The 14,376-nt window shown below is 40.0% G+C and overlaps 1 pseudogene; it reads left to right on the top strand.

The window, feature by feature from the left end:
• The first annotated feature begins 288 nt into the window (after positions 1 to 288).
• Positions 289 to 14,376, top strand: part of LOC122739464 — a 79,955-nt pseudogene continuing 65,867 nt past the window's right edge.

Genomic DNA, 14,376 nt, shown 5'->3' with positions numbered 1-14,376 from the left:
TGTCTGGTTAATGTTCAACACATTGATGATGGGCATTTGGAGAAATGAGAGAAGGTGGGAGACATATCCAGTGGGAAGACAGTGGAGTCAATGACTTTTCCTCCAGGAACCAAGTGAGCCTGGAGGTTTCTGCCTTTTCTCCTGCTATTTCACAGGGAGGTTTTTCTGTCTGGTTGAACTGTTTCATGTAGATGTATAGATATACATTTGTCTCCCTCTATGTCCTAGAGTGTCTTCAACTCCCTACTGGTTTGTGTCTCCATCTGGCCCTGATGAGATGATGGAACTATGAGGTTTGTTAGAAGCAAGAATTCTAGAGCAGCAATTGGGGAAAGAGCCAAAAATATTAAAGCCGTTTACATAGACAACAATGTCATTGTTTCAGTCCCAGACAAAAGTGGCGCCAAGCACATATTAGCTATAAATGCAGATATTGAAGCAATTGGAGAAATTCTGAAGAAAATCATACTTACCTTGATCTGTAGTTGCCATTACCCACTGCTGCCAACCAGCTCCTGTTGGAGTCTCATGATGCTGTGGAATGCCTAAATTACCAGTATTGTAAAAGAAGCAACACTGACTACAAGACTATTGATTCACCAGAGTCTAGAAGGAGGAATTATTGGGATCAAAAGCACTAAAATCAAAGAACTTCCAGAGAATATTTAGATAATAATCTAGCATTTCCAGGAGTGCTGTCCTTATTTCACACTGAAAAAGTTATTTTTATGGATGGAAAGTCTGATAGGATTGTAGAGTACATAAAGATCATATTGGATTTTATATCTGAGTCTGTGATTGAAGGACATGTACAACCCTTCAATCCCAATTTCTATGATGAATTTCTTTTTTTTTCTTTTTTTTTTTTTGCAGGGCAGTGAGGGTTAAGTGACTTGCCCAGGGTCACACAGCTAATAAGTGTCAAGTGTCTGAGGCCGGATTTGAACTCAGGTCCTCCTGAATCCAGGGCTGGTGCTTTATCCACTGTGCCACCTACCTGCCCCATCTATGATGAATTTCTTACCATGATGGTTTCACAATGATCTATGAGGATGCCCTGTAGGATTTCCCATGCAGGCAAGAGTAGTCTTTGATAGAATGACCCCAGGTAATGGTGGGTCATCCCATGCTCTCATCTAGAAGAGATTATGACATGAGCACATGTATAGGATTCTCACCACCTCCTCCTGGATGTGGTGGCAGAGATCTTCTTCTTCCTCTACCACCACCACCACAAGAAGGACAACTTGTGGCTTATGATGGAAGAGGAAAATCAAGTGATTGTTATAATAGCATAGTTGATTTTAGTGCTGATATGACAGGGGCCTCAGCAATACATACATGAAGTCCCTCCAAATGGCAGATAGCTTATGACGTACAGGTTGAATACCATGAATTTACAAGTGGTTCTGGATATAATGATCTTGGATGACCCATTTCTACAACCATTCTCAAAGATTTGCCTGATCTATTATTGACAAAGGCAAACAATGAATCAAACAAATACCTCATAAACCCGGAGCTTCAAACAAAACTGATGAACCTTTGGAAAGATCCAAGGATCAAATTATTATCAATACAGGAACACAGGCCCAGATGAAAATACACAGTACTTACTGCAAAACAATGAACTCCTATGCAAATGTTGAAGGATGCTAATGCAAGATATTTTTTTCTTTTTTATGATATAAATCAGTATTCTGAAAATTTTTTAAGACTTGTGAAAAACAGGAGTCCTGAATATTTTTTTAATCTGCTTCTGTTTTAAAGAGCCAACATTTCTCTGCTGAAATAAATGTTTTGCATTGGAAGTATAGTGAAATCAGGGCAGCTAGGTGGCACAAGGGATAGAACACTGGCCCTGGAGTCAGGAGGACCTGAGTTCAAATTTGGCTTCAGACACTTGACACTTACTAGCTGTGTGGCCCTGAGCAAGTTACTTAACCCCAATTGCCTCACCCCCCACCAAAAAAAAAGTTTAGTGAAATCTTTGGTGTTCACCAAATATATTTTGTTAGTTCCTTACAAATGCCTGGGGGGAGGGGGAAAGAGAGTATAAGGGGAGGGAGAGTGTAAATTGAAAGTGAAATACTGAAACAGCAGCAGAGAGGGTGTATTTAACTTTTGTTCATATTGGCAGTAAAAAAAAAATCCTTTCTGCAACTGATAACTTGCTTTTTGGTCACTGCAATTTTTAGAGTAGTGGAACAGAAGAGAGAGAATATCAAAATCTATGTGTCCCTAGCATCCCTTTAGAGTACTGTGTGGAATATAATGCTTTTATGAGAAATGCTTTTTTATTTTAAAAACAAATTTAGTTAATTTTTTAAAATAGTATTATCAAGAAAAACATGGTAATATTTTACATAATCGTACATGTATAACCCATATCTGATTATTTGCTGCCTCAGGGAGAAGGGAGTGGGAGGAAGGAAAGGATTAAAAATTGGAACCCAAAACTATAAATTAAAATCTTTATTACATTAAAACAAATAGTATTATCACCTTCATGCACTATAACTTGCTCATCTAGTCTCAATTGACGGGCATCCCCATAATTTCTAATTCTTTGCCACTACAAAATGCTGCTATAAGTATTTTTCTACATAGACCCTTTTCATTTTTCTTTGAGTTATAGACATACTAGTGATATCACAGAGGTCAACGGGTTAAATGATTTGGCAAGGGTCACACAGCTAGTAAGTGTCAAGTGTCTGAAGCCAGATTTGGACTCAAGTCCTCCTGACTCCAGGGCTGGTGCTTTATCCACTGCACCACCTAGCTGCCCCATCTGAGGCTGAATTTTAACTTGGGTCTTCCTGACTCCAGGGCCTGTGCCAAACTGTTTTCCAGTTTTCCCTGCAGTTTTTGTCAAATAGAGAATTTTTGTCCCAAAAGTCTGAATCTTTGTGTTTATTAAAGGCAAGATTACTAAGGTCATTTCCTACTGTGTATTATATACTGAATCTATTCCAAACATGACCACTCTATTTTTTAGCCAATATGAGATTATTTTAATGATTGCCACTTTATATTACAGTTTGAGTATATTACAGCTTGAGATATTCCTGACCTTTTTGTTTTTCCAGATGTATTTGATTATTTTTCTCTAGCTCTATAAAATAATTTCTGATAGTGTGATTGCTATGGCACTAAGTAAATTAATTTAGGTAGAATTGTCATTTTTTTTTACATTGACTCAGCTTACCCATGAGCAATTAATTACTATTTTTCCAATAATTCAGATCTGACTTTATTTGTGTGAAAACTGTTTTGTAATTGTGTTCATATAATTCCTGGGTTTCTCTTAGCAGGTAGACTCCCAAGTATTTTATATTGTCTACAATTATTTTAAATGGAATTTCTCTTTCTATTTCTTGCTGCTGGATTTTTTTGGTAATATGTAGAAATGCTGATAATTTATGTGGGTTTATTTTGTATCCTGTAACTTTGCACAGGGTGGGGTTTGTGAGAAAATAATGGGTTTTAGAATACCCAGAGGCCTCCCTGTTTGAAGGGATTATATTAAGATTGATTGGATTGATTTTGGTGATTGACTCACTCGAATTTGACTTGATTGAAACCACACCTACCTTAGAGCCTGACCCTCAGGCGATGGGTCCTCTGACCTCAGCATGTTCTGCTCATGGACTGCCCTCAAATCCAGTGAACCAATGGATTTGGGTGATGCTAGCCAATTAGCTTGGAGTGGTCTGTAGGGGCTTCCTCCTGTCTGGACCCAGAGGTAGCTTCCACTCCCACTGGCACAGGAACTTGCTCTTTTTGGCCTGAGACTCCAAGGTGGTGGCTAGATAGGCTTCTTAACTTTCTGAACCAGATGTTCTCTTTTTACTAATACTTGGTATGCTTTAACAAATGCTTACTGCCCAAACCTGGTGCTAAAGCTTATAATTTATAAGTAGCAAATATATTAGAAACCCCAGCTAATTTTCCCCAAACTTGGGACAGAAATAAGGTGACCACATTTAATTTTACTCATCACAGTTTTGATGGTTTTGTGGGTTTATTTTATATCCTACAACTTTGCTAAAGTTGTCAATAATAGCTTTTTACTTGATTCTCTAGGATTCTCCAAGTATACCATCACATCATCTGCTAAGAGTGGTATTTTTGTTCCTCACTACTGATTCTAGTTCCTTCAATTTCTTTTTCTTCTCATTGCTATAGCTAGCATTTCCAATATAATATTGAACAATAGTAGTGATAATAGGCATCTTTGCTTCACTCCTGATCTAATCGGGAAGGCTTCTAGCTTTCCCCCATTACAGATGTTTGCTGATGGTTTTAGATGGATATGGCTAATAATTTTAAGGAAAGCTCCATTTATTCCTATACTTTCTAGTGTTTTAATAAGAATGAGTATAGTATTTTGTCAAAAGCTTTTTCTGTATCTATTGAGATAATCAAATAATTTTTGTTGGTCTTATTATCAATATGGTAAATTATGCTTATATTTTCCTAATATTGAACCAGCCCTGAATCCCTGGCATAAATTCCACCTCATTACGGTGTGTGATCCTTGTGACATATTGCTGTAATCTTCTTGCTAGCATTTTATTTAAAATTTTTGCATTAATAATCATTAGGGAAATTGGTCTATAGTTTTCTTTGTTTTTGCTCTTCCTGATATAGGGTTAGAGGTGAAAGTGTACATACTTAGAGATGTAGGTATCAGCATTATATTTGTGTCACAAAAGTTAATTTTATATAATAGAAATTGTCCATTTTCCCTTCTGTGAATCTCTCTATCTCCTATTTGGTCATGAATTCTTCCCTTATCCATAAATCTTTTTTTTTTTTTTTTAGTGAGGCAATTGGGGTTAAGTGACTTGCCCAGGGTCACACAGCTAGTAAGTGTTAAGTGTCTGAGGCCAGATTTGAACTCAGGTACTCCTGACTCCAGGGCCGGTGCTCTATCCACTGCGCCATCTAGCTGCCCCATCCGTAGATCTTACAGGTAATTTCTTCTATGTTCCTTTAATGCATTCATTTTGACCTGTCTTGGTATTTGGTGAGATGTTGGTCTATACTTATTTACTGCCAGACTACGTCCCAATTTTCCCAGAAGTTTTTGTCAAATATTAAGTTCTTGTTTCAATAGTTGGGATCTTTAATTTATCAAACACCAGCTGACCATCCTTTTAAAGATTAAAGAGAAGGATATAGTTCTGGCTGTAAGAACACAAGCCAGTGCTACAAGAAACCAAGATAGGGAGAATTTCCAGATTCTCCACAGAATTCCCACTTCGTCAAGATGAAAGGAAGAGTTGGTTTGCTGGGCATGCCTGGGCATGAAGCCACCACACAAAGAAAAAAAATAGTTGTAGTGTCATATGTTGCCATTACAAAGAAAATCTAAGAAACCAAATTAAAATGAGGCATTTTCTGGGTGAGGGCAGTTTTGGAATAAAGGAAGTTGAATTTTTAGACTATAAGGAAATACATTTCTCTTTTACATTTGTATATGATTCTTCTTTTTCCAGGTTATTTCATTACAAATTCAACTATTTAATTTCCTGCCTCTTGTTGCTATAGGAATTTAAAACTAGTCGCCTCTGAGTATTACATTATTCATATGTTGATATACAGTATCTTTATTGTCCATTATCTGATGTATTATGAGATTTAAAATTGGATATACAAGCATTAAACTCCCCCTTTAACTTTTCCCTTATATATCTCCCAGACCACTAAGAAAAAGAAACCTCTGAGCTTTAATCAGTGAGGGATTAGCTTTTATTGTTTGGGAATTAATTAGATAACAAAAAGGTGATACCAATTAGGGAAATAGGAAAATAGAAATACAAATGAATAATCTTAGATCTAAGCTTAGTCTATATTCTTTTATAAAACTCACCGAATCCCGAACTGCCTGCCAGGCCGAGAACCAGCACCGAACACCAAAAGCGTGCACTGTCAGGGCTAAGCTGAAACGCCAGATCGAGAGAGACTGAACTTCCAGTCCACCCTCAGTTTTTAAACTGCTGTCCCAGAAGTTGGTGCCCTCGGACATGGTGTGCTTGGCCAGCTCTCCGGGGAACAGCAGAACAGCAGCACGTGCACGGCCATTCCTCGTGGTCTCCTCCCCAAAAAGGCAGTCCTTCAAAAGCCGCTTCAGTAGCATGTGATTAAGCTAAAACTTGTGTTTTTTTTTTTACCACAGTATAATCCACTATCCTTTTTACAATTTTCTTTCACCCAAGCATTAATCACTTAGTTTTTTTTAACTGAAAAAAGTACAATCAATTAATGATTTTTGTCATTTGTATCCCCAGTGCTTACTTGACACAATGCTTGGTAATTTCAATTGTGTGCTGATTGAAGTGCATCCAGTTGGCACCAAGGACACCCCAAGCAAAGAGACTGTGCATGGCTAAAAGTGGACCAAGAAACATTCAGATATATCCATGAAAAAATGCCAGGAGAAATGCAGAGGCAGGGCTTTCACTGTAAATGCCTGGGCAGTAGTAAGATCTCCCACAAGAACCACAAAAAGAAAATCCACCTGAATGGACAATCCCAGAATTTCAGATGTGCCCAGCATTCAGTGTCAACTTTAAAACTCAAAGCTGAGTATCTTAACTGTGAAGTCACATGGGCTGATGACAGTTGAATAAAATGGTCCCTGGGATATCTACCAGTAGCCTTGCCAGTTGAAAATAAGGTCTCTCTTGGCTTTTACTCTTGACCTTAAAATCTCTCATCCCCAACTTGGGTTACATTAAGGGGGGTCGTGTTGGTAACTACATTCTTTTATATTTCCTCCTTCCTTCCAGTGCTTTCCAATGCCATGGTACCAGAATCATTAGGCGAACACTAGGGGATGGTATTGGCATGGATGGTGTGCTCCTTCAGTTGAAGGTAAAAGGGATAACACTAGGGGGCAGCTAGGTGGCACAGTGGATAGAGCACTGGCCCTGGATTCAGGAGGGCCTGAGTTCAAATCCAGCCCCAGACACTTGACACTTACTAGCTGTGTGATCCTGGGCAAGTCAATTAACCCTCATTGCCCCATTTTTTGTGGACACTAGAGAAAAAGGAGGAAAGGGGGAGGAGAGTGGCATTTTACATAGAGCACTGGACTTGAGGTTAGGAAGAAGATATGGGTTCAAATCTCAACTCACTTACTACTTTGTGCAAGTCATGCTCTCTCTATCAACCTCAGTTTCCTTATCTGTCAAACGAGGTAGTTGTACAAGAAGTCCTGTTAGATCCCTTTCAGGTCCAAAAGTCTAACTAAACTGAAATGTGGAGAAAAAGATCAAATATTTTTTTAAGGACCAATGGTGATTGAGAGCCAGAACCACAAGTTAGGACTACTGTAAGCTCCAAGCCTAGCAATGATCGTAATTGTCTTCTAATCAGTCAATAAACATTTATTAAATGACTATTACATGCCAGGTGCCATACTATGAGGGCAACTAGGTGGCACAGTGGATTGATACCAGGCCTGAAGCCAGGAAGAAGAACCAGATACACGCTAGCTGTGTGACCCTAGGCAAGTAATTTAACCATGTTTGCCTCAGTTTCTTTATATGTCAAATGAGCTGGAGGAGGAAATGGCAAACCACTCTAGTATCTTTGCCAAGAAAACCCCAAATGGGATCTCAAAGTATCAGTGATGACTGAAATGCCTGAACAACACTGTGCTATGCTCTGGACAGCATAAGATACAAAAAGCAGGAAAAGGTAGTATCTATCCTAAAGGAGTTCACAATCTAATGAGACAACAAGCAAGCAAATATGTACAAACAAGCTATATAAAGGATTAATAAGAAATATTTAGCAGTGGGAAGCACTAGAATTAAGTGGGGTTGGGAAAGGCTTCCTTTAGAAGGAGGAATTTTCACTATTGGTTAGAGAAATGCACATTAAAACTACTCTGAAGTACCACCTCACACCTATCAGATTGACTAATGTGACAAAAAAGGAAAATAATAAATGTTGGAGAAGCTGTGGATGAATTGGAACACTAATGCATTGTTGGTGGAGTTGTGAACTGATCCAACCATTCTAGAGAGCAATTTGGAACTATGCCCAAAGGGCTATGGGACTGTACATAACCTTTGACCGAGTAATACCACTTTAGGTCTGTATCCCCAAGAGATCATAGAAAAGGGAAAAGGACCCACATGCACAAAAATATTTGTAGTAGCTCTCTTCATGGTGGCAAAGAATTAGAAATCGAGGGAATGCCCATCAATTGGGGAATGGCTGAACAAGTTGTGGTATATGAATGTAATGGACTATTGTACTATAAGAAATGAGGAGGAAGATTTCAGAAAAACTGATGCTGAGTGAAGTGAGCAGAGCCAGGAGAACATTGTACACAGTAACAGCAACATTGTAATATGATCAACTGTGATAGACTTAGCTCTTCTCAGCAATACAATGATCCAAAACAATTCCCAAGGACTCATGATGGAAAATGTTCTCCACATTCAGAAAAAAGAACTGTTGGATCTGAATGAAGATTGAACCATAATGTTTCTGCTTTTTTTCTTCTTTTTTGAGGTTTTTCCCTTTTGTTCTGATTTTTCTTTCACAACATGACTAATGCAGAAATAGGTTTAATGTGATTGTACATATATAATCTACATCATATTGCCTTCTGTCTTGGAGGGGGGGGAGTGGAGAAAAATTTGGAACTCAAAATCCTAAAAACAAATGTTGAAAACTATCTTTATATGTAACTGGAAAATAACAAAATACTTTTATGATTAAAAAAATAAAAGGTGGGATTTTAGTTGGAACTTAAAGGAAGCCAGGAAAGTCAGATAATAGAAATGAGGGAGCAGAGCATTCCAGGCATTAGGGACTGTCAGAGATCATGGCCACAGCCAAGAATTGGAGCATCTTGTTCATGGAACAGCCAGGAGGTTAGGGTCACTGAATAGAAGAGCATTAGGGGGAGAGTAACATATAAAGTCTAAGTAAGGTATAAGAAGACTGCAATGTTGGTGAGGTAAGTTACGAAGGACTTAGAACACCAAACACAGGATTTAACATTTGTTCCTGGGGACAGGTGAGACAGAACATAAAACACCCAAGCATTTATACTAGAATTAAAAACCCTTAGAGCCAGAGGGCATGACGACCTTAGAGGTCATTTAAGTGACTTTCTCATGATATAGAAGAGGAAACTTGGCACCTGGAGAGATCCAGTCACTGGCTCCGGGGCAGCTGGATGGTGCAGTGGATAAAGCACCAGCCCTGGATCCAGGAGGACCTGAGTTCAAATCTGGCCTCAGACACTTGACATTTACTAGCTGTGTGACCCTGGGCAAGTTACTTAACTCTCATTGCTCTGCAAAAAACAAAAAACAAAACCCAAAACAAACAGTCACTGGCTCCAAAGCCACAGAGCTAGTGGGGGAGAGAGTAAATTAGTCCTTAAAATACCATTTTATGTCTTCAACCCACCCCCACCCCCCAGGGGCTGTCTTCACTTGTGTTACGAGAATCTTTTATTAGCCTGAGTGTGGACATTCCTAATATGTAACCTTCGCCATGTGGTATGATAATGTGTCCAGCATATGTTAGAGGCAACTGGTGGCTCAGTGGATAGAGCACTGGACCTGGAGTCAGGAAGATCTGAGTTCAAATCCAGCCTCAGACACTTCCTAACTTGTGTGTCTCTGGACTTGTCACTTTACCTCTGATTTCCTGACAACAGGATCCAATGGAGAAGAGAAGAGCAAACCACTCTAGTATCTTTGCCAAGAAAACCCCATGGACAGCTAGGTCCATGAGCTCATAAACAGTTGGAAACGACTGAATGACCAAACAACAACAGCATATGTTGAGCGTGGAAAATATAATCTCCTTCTCTAGGCACGAGGGCTTCCTCTAAAGTACAAACGAGGTAGAGAATTTGGCCCAATTAAAGCCCAATTTGGGATAGACAAATAGGGGTGTGGGTTAGGGAATATGAATTGTAACATTCCATTACATCATTATATCACGCTGCCAGGATGCTTTGTGATATGAGTAATCATGGTGAGACTAGTAGATAGTGGTAGTGCAGGAGTAGGCAGAGCCTAGGGGCCAAATATGGCTCACTGTTTGTTTTTGTATGATCCACTAACTAGGAATGTATTTTAAAAAACAATAAAACTCCATTTAAAACCCATTTTATTCTGCTAGATGGCTGTAAAAAAATTTAAATTGTAAGACCCATTTTATATGGCTAGATGGCTGTAAAAAAAAATGATGAAATGTCAGATTTGGTCCTCAGGCTGTAATTTTGGTTAAAGATTTTGGCTAAAATGATTAAGCATTGAAGCTGATGTTTGGAGATTCTAGAAGTGGGAATCTGTAGTTTAATGGGGAAAAGGGAGGAAGTGTCTTCCAGGCATGAAAGACAGGGAGTGCAAAGGGTGGAAGGAAATGGAGTTCTGAATCTTAGCTTTGTCTCAGTTCATTGACTGATTGGTGGATTGGTAGGGTCAGGGTTTGGTTTAGGGCTACTTAGTGCCCCTCTTCAGAGACCACAAACTGTGGCCAGGATTCTGAGTTCCCTCACTCTAAAAACAATGTTAAAGCCTCATCTGATAATACTCTTTCACCTAAGGACAGAAAGAAAAGGGACTACAGAGACTGAAGAAATGTATGGCCATAGGTCACTCTCCTAATTGGGGAAAGTTGCTCAAGTACTCTCTTACTCTCTAGGAGGCTTACTTTAATTCAGATGCAACCAGACACATTACCTTTTGAAACCTACTTCTTTCAGGTGCTAACGGGAATTGACAGCTGGACTGATAAATCCTGCCTTTTGAAAACACCCAGTTCCAACTCAACAATCAAAAGACTCCTCTTTTTCTTATGGTGAGCAGACTAGAAACAACACCTGCTCAGGATCAAATCCACAAGGAGAATTACTTCAGGCAGAACGTATTGTGCATACCCATAAAGGCTGAGCTCTCACTGACCAATCCCAATCCCTCATTATATGACTAAGCACAAGTAAGTCACTTAACCTTTCAAACCTCAGAGCTTCCTCATCTGTCAAATGAGGAGACTAAGAAATATAGTACCTGAGTCCTCGTATGTTGTTATGAGACTGAAGTGAGGAGACAATGCATATAAAGTGCTTTACAAATAGCTGTTATTATTAATAAAAGGAAGAAAAATGAATTGTATTCCTTTTGAGAAATCAAACAGTGCTGCTTTCAATGAGCCCAAGCTGTCTCTGAAACAAAATCCAAACATTTGAATATTGATACTCCTCCAGTGATTCTATATGTCTCAATGTAACAGGGAGAGGGTGGGAGGTTTCTTAACAATTAGAACTAGTTATTGTTGCTTGTCCTTCTTTCTCCAAAAGGACCATGACATTGAAGTGATGTCATGACTTGGCACTGAGTTGGATTTAAGTAAGGGAGGGCTGTGCAACGTCACCAAGCTCCCTCTCTCCTCCAGAGCTATCTGGTCCAGTGGTAAGATATTTATCAGGATGACTGGAGATGGCCCCATATATTTAAGGCAATTGTAAGTGACTTGCCCAGGGTCACACAGCTAGTAAGTGTCTGAAGTAAGATTTACAGTCAGGTCCTCCCAACTTCAGGGCTCCATCCACTATGCCACCTAGCCACAATTAGAACTACTGAAAAGTAGACTGAAGCTGCCTCAGATGATAGTTCCCCTTCATTGGAGGTTTTTAAAAATAATCTGGATGGGGGCAGCTAGATGGCACAGTGGTAAAGCACCGGCCCTGGATTCAGGAGTACCTGAGTTCAAATCTGGCCTCAGACACTTGACACTTAACTAGCCCGTGTGACCCTGGGCAAGTCACTTAACCCTCATTGCCCTGCAAAAACAAAAAACAAAACAAAACAAAAATAATCTGGATGACCACTTGTCAAGACTATTGGTCTCTTCTAATTCTGAGATTTTAGGATTCTATAACCATACCAGGAATTCTTAACCTTTTGGGGGGGAGGGTGGCCACATATTACTTTGACTCTTTGATGGAACCTACAAACCCCTTCTCAGAATTGTATTGTTCAATCATGAAATAAAATTCCTAGGATACAAGAAATTATCTTAAAATATAGTTCCGGGAAAAAAATTTTAAAAACAACTTCAAGGTTGAGAACCCTTAAAATAGATGCTCTCTTAGGACCTACCATTACTTCAGAATAACAATACTGATCACCTTCTTCTCCTTGATACTCTTCTTTCTAGGCTTTCACAATTTAATGAGCTCTCCCAGTTCTCCTACCTGTCTGACTGCTCCTTCACAACCTCTTTTGCTGGATCTTCATCCAGGTCACACAGGCTAACAGTGAAGGGTCCCCCAGGGGTTAGTCCTGAATTCTCCTCCTTCTATACTATTTTGCTGGATTTCAGTTAGCTATCTAATAGACTTTTAGTGAAGATAGTCATGCTAACATCAAGATAACACACCTTTATCTCTAAACTGAAGATTTTCCAACCTAGTTCTCCAGTCCAACTTCTCTCCAGTTTCACATCTCCCTATCTGTTGGATATCTTGAGCATAAATGAATGCCTCATGTAAACATCTTAAACTCAACATGTCCAACACAGAACTTGTTATTTTTCCACCCCAACCCTCCCCTCTTCTAAACTTCCCTATTAGTGTGGAGGGTACTACAACTCAGTCATCTAGGCTTGCAACCTAGGTTTCATCACCTGCTTAATCACTCTCAAGAAACCTTTTGACAACCCCTTTAATGCTAGTGCTTTCGGGGGCAGCTAGGTTGCGCAGTCGATAGAGCACCGGCCTTGGATTCAGGAGGACCTGAGTTCAAATCCGGTCTCAGACACTTAACACTTACTAGCTGTGTGACCCTGGGCAAGTCACTTAACCCCAATTGCCTCACCAAAAAAAAACAAACAAACAAACAAAAAAAATGCTAGTGCTTTCGCTTTGTGATCATCTCCAATTTATCTTGTGATATCTTGTTTGTACATAGGTAGATAAATGACATTCATCTCCAAAAGAGCAGGAATGATGTGTTTTGTCTTTCTTTACATCTTGATGCCTGGCAGACAGAAGGTACTTAATAAATACTTGTTGATTGATTATTGATTGGTACAACAGAAGCAGACCAGGATTGAAACTAAACAACAATAACGTAGATAGATACATACATGTGTAGGGTTTTGTTGGCTTGTTTTTTATACCTAGGGTTTAGCGCAGTACCAGGAACAAAGTAGGTGCTTAATAAGTGCTTATGGAGTGGCTAAATAACTGACTGGTACAATGGAAGAAGTCCTGGATTGAGAATCCAAGGATCTAGGTTTGAATCCTGGCTTTACCACTCACTGCCTGTGTCACCTTGAGCAAGACACTTGAGCCTTACTGGGTCTCTGTTTCTTCATCTGGTAAAACAAAACAAAACAAAACCCCAAAGGGGTCGAATTTCATAATCACTGACATTCCTTACGACACTAAAGCTATGATTCTTTTTGTCTTGGGGAAAGGCTGCTGTGTCCCAAATCTCAAAGCTTCCTGGGTTAGTGGTGACAGCTGAGCTGTGTGATTAAAGCCCATACAGGGGAAAGGAAGGGGAGGGACAACTCCTCTCAAAAGGAAACAGCCTTGCACAGCCTCCAGGTACCTGCTGCCAAGCCAGGCCTGGGCGTGGGCCAGTGCTCAGCTCTGCAACAGAAAGTCAGCAAGAGGAGGCTCTAGGTACCCTCTAATGGAGAGCCAGCTCAGGGACCTGCTGCTCTTTTCATCTAATGGAGCAGTAATGACTTCCAGGCATCCTGGGCATGCTGTACCTAAAGGTCTCCACTGGGAACATGGAAATGCAGCAGTGCTGCCCATCTATGCCAAAGCCACAGAAGGGAAATGAAGCTTGTTTTCAGCACAGTGCCTCCCTCCATCCTGCAATCATCCCTCCCTCCCAGCATTCCTCTCTCTCTCTCTCTCTGTGTCTCTCCCTCCCCTCCCCTTCCCCCTTCCTCCTTCTGTCTTTCTGTGTCTCTGTCTCTTCTCTCTATCTCTCTGTTTCTCTTTGTGTGTCTCTCTCTGTCTCTCTCTCTCTGTCTCTGTCTGTCTGTCTGTCTTTCTGTCTCTCTGTCTCTGTCTCTCTCTGTCTCTATCTCTTTCTCTGTCTTTCTGTCTGTCTCTCCCCCTGCCCGAAAGGTCTCATGGAAATACATTGAAACTTCCATTATACCTTTTGGCTTCTCTTAATAAAAGGCAAAGACACAAAACCCCACAACCCATTCTGGAGCTTTGATCAGACTCCTTGGCCTTGGATTTCTTCATCACTGCCTCCTATTGGTCATTTGCCTGCCCAGTAGAAACCCTCTTACAGACGTTTTAGGCCAACTGGTTGGCTTCCTGATTAAAAAAAAAAGATGAGGCTGGAAACATCT

This window comes from Dromiciops gliroides, chromosome 2, assembly GCF_019393635.1.
Source record: "Dromiciops gliroides isolate mDroGli1 chromosome 2, mDroGli1.pri, whole genome shotgun sequence".
NCBI lineage: Eukaryota > Metazoa > Chordata > Mammalia > Microbiotheria > Microbiotheriidae > Dromiciops > Dromiciops gliroides.
The sequence above is the reverse complement of the archived record's forward strand: the minus strand, read 5'-3'. Positions and strand labels throughout refer to the sequence as shown.